This window comes from Zootoca vivipara, chromosome 1 (assembly GCF_965207765.1).
Source record: "Zootoca vivipara chromosome 1, rZooViv2.hap1.1, whole genome shotgun sequence".
Classification (NCBI taxonomy): domain Eukaryota; kingdom Metazoa; phylum Chordata; class Lepidosauria; order Squamata; family Lacertidae; genus Zootoca; species Zootoca vivipara.
This window is the reverse complement of record NC_142582.1, coordinates 33,225,209-33,234,479: the sequence shown is the minus strand read 5'-3', so window position 1 is coordinate 33,234,479 and position 9,271 is coordinate 33,225,209. Positions and strand designations below refer to the sequence as shown.

The window sequence follows — 9,271 nt, the reverse complement described above, 5'->3', positions numbered from 1 at the left end:
CAACCCCCTACGAGCGCCGCTAAAGAATCCCTGACAAGTGGCCACCCAAAACCCTCCTCCTGCGAAGTCCGACGTTCCCGAAGAGGCAACAGGTCCAAACAGAGGAGGCACCCCAGCAGTTCCTGGGGAAGGGGAGCCGCTTCCGAATCCGCGCCGGCGCTTCGGTCGCGCTCTCGCCCGACCCCACTGTTCCCTCCGCGCGTCTCCACAGCGCCGCCTACCCGCCGACACCGCGCCGTCGTGCGCGGCTACCCTTTCCCTCGGCCCCCGCCAAGCTTACAGGTGTTGCACAACTCCGCATCCTCCCGCCCCGCCTCCCGAAAGCAACTTCTTTGAGGTGGCGGGAGAGAGTGGCGCCGAGGGAACAACTTTCCGAGGAGCTAGCTCCGCGTTCCCTGGCCGTCCCGGAGCGCGAGGCCCAGTGGCTCTTGCCCGTTGCGCGGGAAGGACGGGTGTGTGTGTGAGTGAGAGTGAGTGAGAGAGACTGTGTGTGAGTGTGAGGTGTCTTCTTGCGCGCCGCCTCCTCCAGCCCCTTTCCAAGCCTCAGCCGGCGCTTTCCTCCTCCCGCCCCCTCGCTCCCCGCCTCTCAGAATGGGGGGTGCGAGCCGACCCCCTGGCGGGAGGGCGGGCGCCCACCTGGCAGCCCCACCCCGGCAGCAGGTAAAGCCCCGCCCCTCAGGTGTATGAGGCGGCGGCGCTCCTCTTCTTCTTCCTCGGGTTCCCGGGGCTCGCTCTGCCCTGAACGAAGCCTCGCCTCGGCGCACACCTTCTTCGGGAGAGAAAGAGAGACACGACCACTCGAGCGCGGGGTGAGTGAGTGAGGGTGGCGGCGGGTGCGCGGGGTCTGGGCGAAGCGGCGGTGCCTCCTCCCTCCTCCTCGGCCCCCAGCTGATGCCCTCAGCTGATCCTAGCCCCCAGCTGATGCCCTCCAGATGTTTGGGCCTGCCAGCTGCCGCCCTCTCTGGTAGGCCTGGTGGGAGTTGGGGGGTGTTTGGGGGTGTCCAGCCACACCTAGAAGGGATCGGGTTAGGGCAGGGGCAAGCCAGTGGGGTGTAAGGAGGAAGCCAGAAGTGATGGGCAACAACCCCAACCATGGGCGTAGCCAGAGGGGGCAAGGAAATAAATATATTTAACTAACTGACCACTTGCATCACAGATAATTTGGTTATTCCCACCACCACGTAAGGACTGCCCCTCCCTAAAATAAATCCTGGCTACACCCATGACTCCCAGCGTGGCCAGTGGCCAGGCGTTAAGCAGAACAGTTTGTCCATAGATACCGTTTGGCTACCCTGGGATGCGAGGAGGTGAGGAAGCTGATACCGTATTTGGGAACTGGCCATGGCACTCCAGGGTTTCAGACAGGAGGTGCCAAATATCAATTCTGCAGGGAGGTGCCAAACATCAAACATGGAAACTTTTGCATGCAAAGTGTGGCTTCTGAACATGTGTCAAGGGATAAGGAAGTGGCTTTGAAGACACGCTCCTTGGATTCCGAGGCATTTGTATTTTTTCAGGCTGAAGGATGTGTCAGAATAGTTTCTGCTGCACTCTGCCAGCCTGTGTGTCCTTACCCCTTGGTCTCTCTTACTCTTGCTCTGTGCTAGGTTAGATCTAGCTTGCAGCCACGAGAGACAGGTGACGTCCATCTCTAGAAGGCTGCAAGTATTGCTGAGCAGATTCTGATCGATGCCCACCTAGTTCAGCATTGCGTTGCCAGCCAGACAGCTCCAAAAGTTCACAAGCAAAAGCCCCCACCCCCCATTTTTAGTTTTATTTTATTTTTGCTTATAGGTCATCCCCTCACCAAATGGTCCTGGGCTGTAACAAAACCATCACAGTTCAAAGAAATGCAACATACAGGTCTTTAAAATAAAGGGCCAATATCATAATAACAAAGCCACAGCACAGAACAGCAGTGTGTAGCAACGCAGGAGGCAGGAAGACACCCACTCAACCAAAGGCTCAGGAAAGAGGTGTGTCTTGGCCAATCACCAAGAAGCATACATTGATGGCCCAGGACACACTTGGAAGGCCATTTGACAACTTGGGGACCACCTCAGATAATGCGGATTGCAATTCCCATGGGCCCAAGCCAGCACAGGGATGATGGGAGGTGTAATCTGACAACCTCTTGAGGACACTGGGTTGGGGAAGGTTGCTCTGTTTGTTCCCTGGGAGTGCTGTTTCTTGCTCATGGCAAATAGCCCTTACTATGACTATTCAGAGCAGGGTTTGCCATCCTCATCTTGAATGGGGCCCTATGCATTTAACACTTTGCAGAGTGGGCAGGAATTCAGTAGGGAGAACGGTTTGTTGGGGCTGAAAGCCTAAGCTGTTAAGGTATGCCTGTCATGCAAGTGTTGGAGATAGAGGAACCTTGTGAAAAAAAGGAGGAGGGGAGCTGGCAACCTTGTTCAAAGAGTGTCCCCTTTGAGCAGGGTGGGTACAAATTCAGAACACATTGCTATTACTTTTTTCCCCAGTTGGGTTGCAACAACTTCTTTTTATAGGGGAAACATATTTTCTTTTATTTGTTTTATTCACACTAGTATATTTCCTATGGGCTTTGAAAGACGAATACTGCTGTGTTTCAGTTTGTCCATGTATTTTGGGGCCTTTTGGTGTTCACCTAAATACATAGATAGATATAGGGACCTGCACCAAATACATAATTTGAGCTACAAGGGAGTTATTTGCTTTTGGGGGGCTTATATGCCTTAAGTTACGTTAAACATGACTAGTCTTCCTTATCAGTACCATTCATCAAGTAAACTGAGAAATCAAAAATACTTAGATCAGCTGTGTTTGGGGTGTGTGGTCTGAAAATAGATTGAATACAAATGAATACACATTACACACTGGCTTGTATTTGAGTCAAGCAGCTATAATTATAATTGGGTCTGTAAATTCAAATCTCAGTTTTACTTGAACAAACAAGCTAGACTCTGATTCACAAACACGAGTCCTGTTTGGTTCCAGCTTGCTATTAACTTTGTTTTCTTTTCTTGCCTTTTCCCTCTGCTCTTCAACTATGGAGCCGCATTTTTCTCTTATAATTGGTAGGTTATACTCTATTTGTTTCCATAAAGCTTTGCTGGACCAACAATTGTGGTGACTCTCTCTGAGAGTGCAGACCTGCAAATGTCAATAATTGCACACCTGAACTATTCAATCAACAGTTTTTATTTATATTTCGCATGGACTCTCTAGAAAATAATACTGGGTGACTTTGTTTTATGAGGGAATAGGCTCCAAAGTCTACCTTTTGCTTTGTAGTGTGTTTTGCACAAAGAAACGGGCAGTTTTGAGTAAGGGACCATGGCCAACTTCCACTTGCAAAAGCCCTTGGTGAGGAGATTATGTCCTACCATCTGTTGAACTCAGCTGGGATGGGCTTTGGGTGCATGCACAGCTTCCCAACATCTGTGGTGCTGTGCCCACGGCTAACTTTGGCTGAATTCAGTGCTTGTGCACATGCTGCTCCCAACCACATTACACAGCTTGGTTTTAAATTTTTGAAGGCTGACAACATCCCATGAACCAGCTCTTGCATGGAAGGAAATAATGGGAGTTGGGTTGCAGCATCTATTTTACGAATTCCTCTGAAGTCATAACGACACAAAATTTTGTGAAATGGGAGTTGGTGGCATGCCCCTGCTTGATGGGGGTCACACTCCTCCTGATGGAGTGATTTGCCGCCAGGGCTGTTCAGAGACAGCAGGTGATATTTCTGATCTGCAGTGCTTTCTGTCTGTTACACTTCATCGGCAGCCACACTCTTACCAACAAATGAGGGATCTTGGCAGCTGTAGTTCATGGCTTCGTAACTGCACATAGTGATTACTGCAGCGTGTTCAGCGTGGGGTAACATGAGATATTGAGCAGTGTGGGCTTTATAGGTTACCTGTGCTACCCCCAAGAGCACTGCTTAGTTACCGAGGGATGGCCATTGCCTACAAAGTCCAAAAGTTGCTAACTTTGGTATTCCTTGGGAATACCTCTTCCCCATCGAAGCCCTCCACCTTGAGAGATCTGATTGTGAGCTGGTTTGGGTAACAGTCAGAAGCAGAGTAGTCAGGATAAAGTTGTGGAACATTCTCGCTGAAGAGGTGTGTCGTAGCCTGACCCTGTAATGTTTTCCAAAGGTATTTCCAGGCTCTTGGTCAGGTATTGGTTCACCTGGAGCTGATCCACCTGTTATTTCCTTGCCAATTCTCCACTTGGTTAGCACTTTGAGCCTTACTGAAAAGCAGCATAAAGAATATCTAATGCAGTGCTTCTGCAAGAGTGCAGAAGGGACAATCCCTGCCATTTTCCCCCTACTGGTAAAGGTAAAGGGACCCCTGACCATTAGGTCCAGTCGTGACCGACTCTGGGGTTGCGGCACTCATCTCGCATTATTGGCCGAGGGAGCCGGCGTACAGCTTCCAGGTCATGTGGCCAGCATGACAAAGCCGCTTCTGGCGAACCAGAGCAGCACACGGAAACACCATTTACCTTCCCGCTGTAGCGGTACCTATTTATCTACTTGCACTTTGATGTGCTTTTGAACTGCTAGGTTGGCAGGAGCAGGGACCAAGCAACAGGAGCTCACCCCGTTGCGGGGTTTTGAACCGCAGACCTTCTGATCAGCAAGCCCAGCCTAGGCTCTGTGGTTTAATCCACAGCGCCACCCGCGTCCCTACTGGAGTCCCACCTAAAAGCCTCCGCTGACAATCAGGAAACCCTTACAGCTTTTCAGGGCTGTAGTGGGGAAGAGGAGAAGGAAATTGCCCTTCCACAAGCATTGCATTATAGTTATGCCCTGCAACAGAATTCTGCTGAATCACTGGAAGATTTGGCAATACTACCAAACTTTCAAAGACCTGGCTCATCACTCATGTCTTTCCTTATCAGCTTGTAGCAGATACTATAACAAGAGGTAAAAACATTGAGCATCAGTACTGATTTGTTGTGTGCCCTAACTACTAGAATTCCTGGAATTATTTGGCTTTTGACCTCCTTTTCTTATGTTTTAAGGCATATGTGTTTGTGGTATAATCCTTTACAGATGTCAATCCATTAGTCTCTCAACTTCAGTGTTGCATTTTAAATAAATAGGCTCTACAGTAGCATCTGCTGCGCATAAATCAAGGCAGGAGTTACTTCAAAGTGACAGATTAGATGTAAATCTTCCTGGTTGATGAAAAGGAAATGTTAACATTCCTTTTGGGAGAGGGAGAATGAAAACCCGCAAGGGACCGGCTTCATCAGTGTTCAGGACTGAACTCATGAAATCCGAACTTGAGCCTTGTCAGTTTAGGCTTGCAGTAGGTAACAACTGTCTACATTTGATAGAGGCTTGTGATCATTAACAGGATCGCTGAATTTTGAAACAAAGAGTCCTCGGGGCATGCTGTTCATCAGATATGATGAAAAGGCAAGGTAGCATCTGGGTTTTGGGAAAGCATTTCAAGGATCTGCTTACAGAAAAAAAAATATTATCTCTTTGCCATTCATTCTGAAAACAGCCTTCTTATTTGCATGAGAAAACAGGATCACCCAAACTGGTGTGTGTGTTCTTTAAGAGAAAGATTTTGGGGGGCGTTGGGGGAGGTATTCAAAGTACCCTGTTTCTACATGCCTTAGCTGTTATTCAGACAATAGCCACCTTTCTGCCTGTGACACAGGGAAAACTGCTTTTGAAATGGAGGGGAATTTAAGAAATAAATTGTGACATGGCATGGCGTGTGTGTGATGTCAGCTGCTCAAATAAAAAATGATTAAAATTTACCCCAAGGCACATGCAAGCCTTTAGGTGTGCTAGAAGTAGCTGCCTGGACTCCCAAGTCTTTGCTTACAGTATGATTTAACTTTTGGGTGTATCCCTGCTGCTGAGGTTTGTCATTATTATTAATGATAATTTAGATAGGACTATTTATAAATGTATAGCTCTGTGTTTGACAAGGCTGTCAAACGAAAAGGCCCCCTGGGGAGCTTATCACCCTCTTTAATGAGATCCTGGTGCGGCCTATGGAAGGGGTGGGCAGATTTCAGGCTTGGGAGCTCTACAATGTTGGTGTTTGGTTTTTGCTAGAACCCCTCAGGATATATCAGCAAGAGCCCTGGGCAAAAGGCGTACAGTTAGAATTAAAGAACAATGTGCCTCAGAGCACATTCTCAGCCCAGGAATTTGTTATCAGTATCAGTACTATTGTTCCATAACATCTGAATCAGGAAAGGCCACAAAAGCTTTTTGGTTCAGTGTCTGGATATAGGTGTAGACTGGATGAGGGCCAGTAAGCTGTGTTCGAATCCTGGGAAGACCGAGGCTCTTTGGGTGGGTGGTTCCCATGTTCAGGAAATTAGCAATTTACCTGTTCTGGATGGGGTTGCACTCGGTCTGAAGGAGCAGGTGCTTATATTGGAGGTATATCTCTATCAATAGAAGCCCAGGTGCCCTCTATGCTAGGAGTGCCTTTTACCAGCTTTGTCTGGTTTGCCAACTATGGCTGTTCCTACCTTGACCACTGTAGCCCATGCATTGGTAACCTTGAGACTAGATTACCGTAATGCGCTCTGGGTCTGGTTTGGAAGATCAGCTGGTGCAGAATGCTGTGACCAGGTTGCTGACAGGAGCTTCTGTTTGAAAACATGTGACACCTTTGCTAAAACAGCTTCAAAGGCTGCCCATCTGCCACCAAGCCAGGTTCAAGGTCCTTGCATTGGATCTCCAAAGCTCTGAAGAACTTGGGTCCAAGGCACCTCAGTTCCCTGATACATCCCAGTACCGTAATTGTGTAACTTACCGTGCAATTCTATACATATCTACTCAAAACTAAATTCTGTTGACTTTGGTAAATCTTACTCCCAGTAGTCTGAAAAAAAACCCCCGTGGAATTCCTTTAATTGTCATATCTATGTGATGCAAAATAAGTTATTCTGGACATTTATATCCCCAAAGTCACAATCTGGGGAATTTACAACCCTTTCATTGTTATTTTTTTTAAAATAGCCTCTGGTTGCATCCAACTCTTACTCCTTGTTCCCCTCGTACTGTTCAGACATGTAAGATCCTGCCTGTTTACATTGTATAGAAAGGAAACATATTTGTACAATTGGAGGTATTTCTTGTCAGCTAGATGTAAGACTTGATCAGAATGTGTTATTCACTGGTAAGGATCTTTTTTTTAAAAGGCCTTGCATGCTGTGTAAAAGCAAATATTTAATCATATGACAGATAACAAAGGATGAAAGAGAGATTCTCTGAATCTAATGTATACCTTGCAACCAATGAATGTAGTTGTGACAGAGTAGGAAATGGACCACTGTGCTAGGAAAATGAAAGATGTCCGGGTGCAATTGCAATATACCTGTTAAAAGGAGTTCCTTGTCTGTGGTGAGGACCCTAAAGAGACTACAATCCTATACCCATTTACTTGTAAGTAGCCTCATTAACACAGTGAGGCATTACACATGTATAGGATTGCACTGTGAATCATTCAGATCTGTGTTTTGCACACAGGCACATCTACAACTAAGGGACATTGTTATCTTCCTCGTTAGAGAGAACGAGAGGAACCACTTTCCCCTTTTGTGTTCTATTTCCATCCTTTTGCTTCTTTAATTATAATGCTGGTGATATTACCATGCATCGCAACTCTATGCAGGTTTTTCTTTTGCACCTAGTTTTGGTGGCATTCCTCTTGGAGTTGCCAGGATGATGGAGGTTTCCCAGATGGTACTCATTAGCACAGCTTTGCTAGACCTGTATCCCCAATAATGGCTGTGTTGTGCTATATCCATGTCATGTTAACGACGAGAGTGAAGTAAATCTGGTGATCAGCTTATGTCAGATGAGCCCTGCCTAGTGTGCTGATCCTTGGACTGCTTCTGATTATTTCAATCCTCTCCCAAGGGACCAGATGCCATAAGGGCTATTGCTATTGTTGCTTTCAGGAATTTGTAAAAGAAAGCTGTGTTAAAAGAGTGCAAGGCACTTTATGAACTGGGAGAAAATATTAAGGAGATTCAAAAAGCCTGCTGGATTAGGCCAGTTGCTCATCTAGCCCAGCACTCCCCCCTTCTGTGGTTTCCAGCAACTGGCGTTCAGAAGCGTTACTGCTTCCATTCTTCAGTAATATGTGAATAATTTACTTGTGCAAGCTTAAAAATAGCCTCTGCCTTAGTTCTTTGGGATGAGTAAGTCACATGACTTCCACAATCCTGAAAGATGCATGTCCTGGTTTTCCTCTGAGACTTGGTGGTGGTTTTTGAAATAAGCACAACAGAAGGTCTACACTCCATAGCAGAAGTGGGGAACCTTTGGTGCTCCAGATGTTGCTGAACTACAGTTCCTGTCAGCCCTAACAAGCATGGCCAGGGATGATGGGAGTTGTAGTTCTGGAGGGACAGATGTTCCCCATACTTGCTGTGCAGGCAATGCATGGGACTGCTTCTTCCTTTCTGTGCATTTCAGATGACTGCTATTTATCAAGATACACATTTAAAAATCAAGCAAGATGCCATGTGCATGTTATTCGATGCCACAATTACAAGAGACCGACTGAAACACTCAAACATTGTTAATGTTTAAAGCATGGGTAGGCAAATTAAGGCCCGTGGGCCGGATAAATTGCCTTCTGGATCTGGTCCGTGGACGGTCCGGGAATCGCCACATAGATTGCCAGTGCGCACGTTCTTTCCCTCTCCCTTCCTCTCCCTCACATGGCGGCGCCGCCTCCCCCTCCCTCCCTCCTCCTGGCTTCTCTCCGCCCTGCCTAGAGGAGGAAGGGGGCTGGGTTTTATTGGTGCCAGCAGCAGCAGCAGCGCTTGAGCAGCCCCTCTCTGGAGCCCTTTCATGCACCACTCATCGTCCTGCTGCTGCTGCCGCCAGTCCCTGCCGCTCGCAAGACACAGGTAAGTAGCCACCGGGGCTCGTGGTGCTCTTGCATCATCCCCACCCCCACAAATATAGTCCAGCCCCCCACAAGATCTGAGGGACAGTGGACCGGCCCCCTGCTGAAGAAGTTTGCTGACCTCTGGTTTAAAGTTTTCTTGCTTATGAGGCGCATTTTAGCTTGTGGGTTGGCTTCTTAAAAAAAAACTCTTTCATCTAACAAACAGTGTTGTCACTGGGTGTGTAGAGGCAGCGTTGGCTCATGATTTCTGCTTGGCAGCATCGTTGGACAAAATTGCCTATGAAGATGATGCTTGGCTTAGCCAAAACTATTAAAGTCTGATCATTCATATAAAATAGCCAAGTAATATATAGAAGGTAAATATAGTG

At 47.4% G+C, this 9,271-nt stretch overlaps 1 protein-coding gene across 5 annotated transcripts in view; it reads left to right on the top strand.

Moving 5' to 3' along the window:
* The first annotated feature begins 316 nt into the window (after nt 1–316).
* Nucleotides 317–9,271, top strand: part of LYPD6B (LY6/PLAUR domain containing 6B) — a 59,017-nt gene continuing 50,062 nt past the window's right edge. For 3 of the 5 annotated variants that reach the window (XM_035131329.3, XM_088661627.1, XM_088661631.1), the window contains exon 1: nt 317–809. The gene's annotated coding sequence lies outside the window, so the exon portion shown is untranslated. The remainder of the gene's footprint in view (nt 810–9,271) is intronic. The other 2 variants (XM_035131312.3, XM_088661620.1) reach the window with 2 other exon arrangements.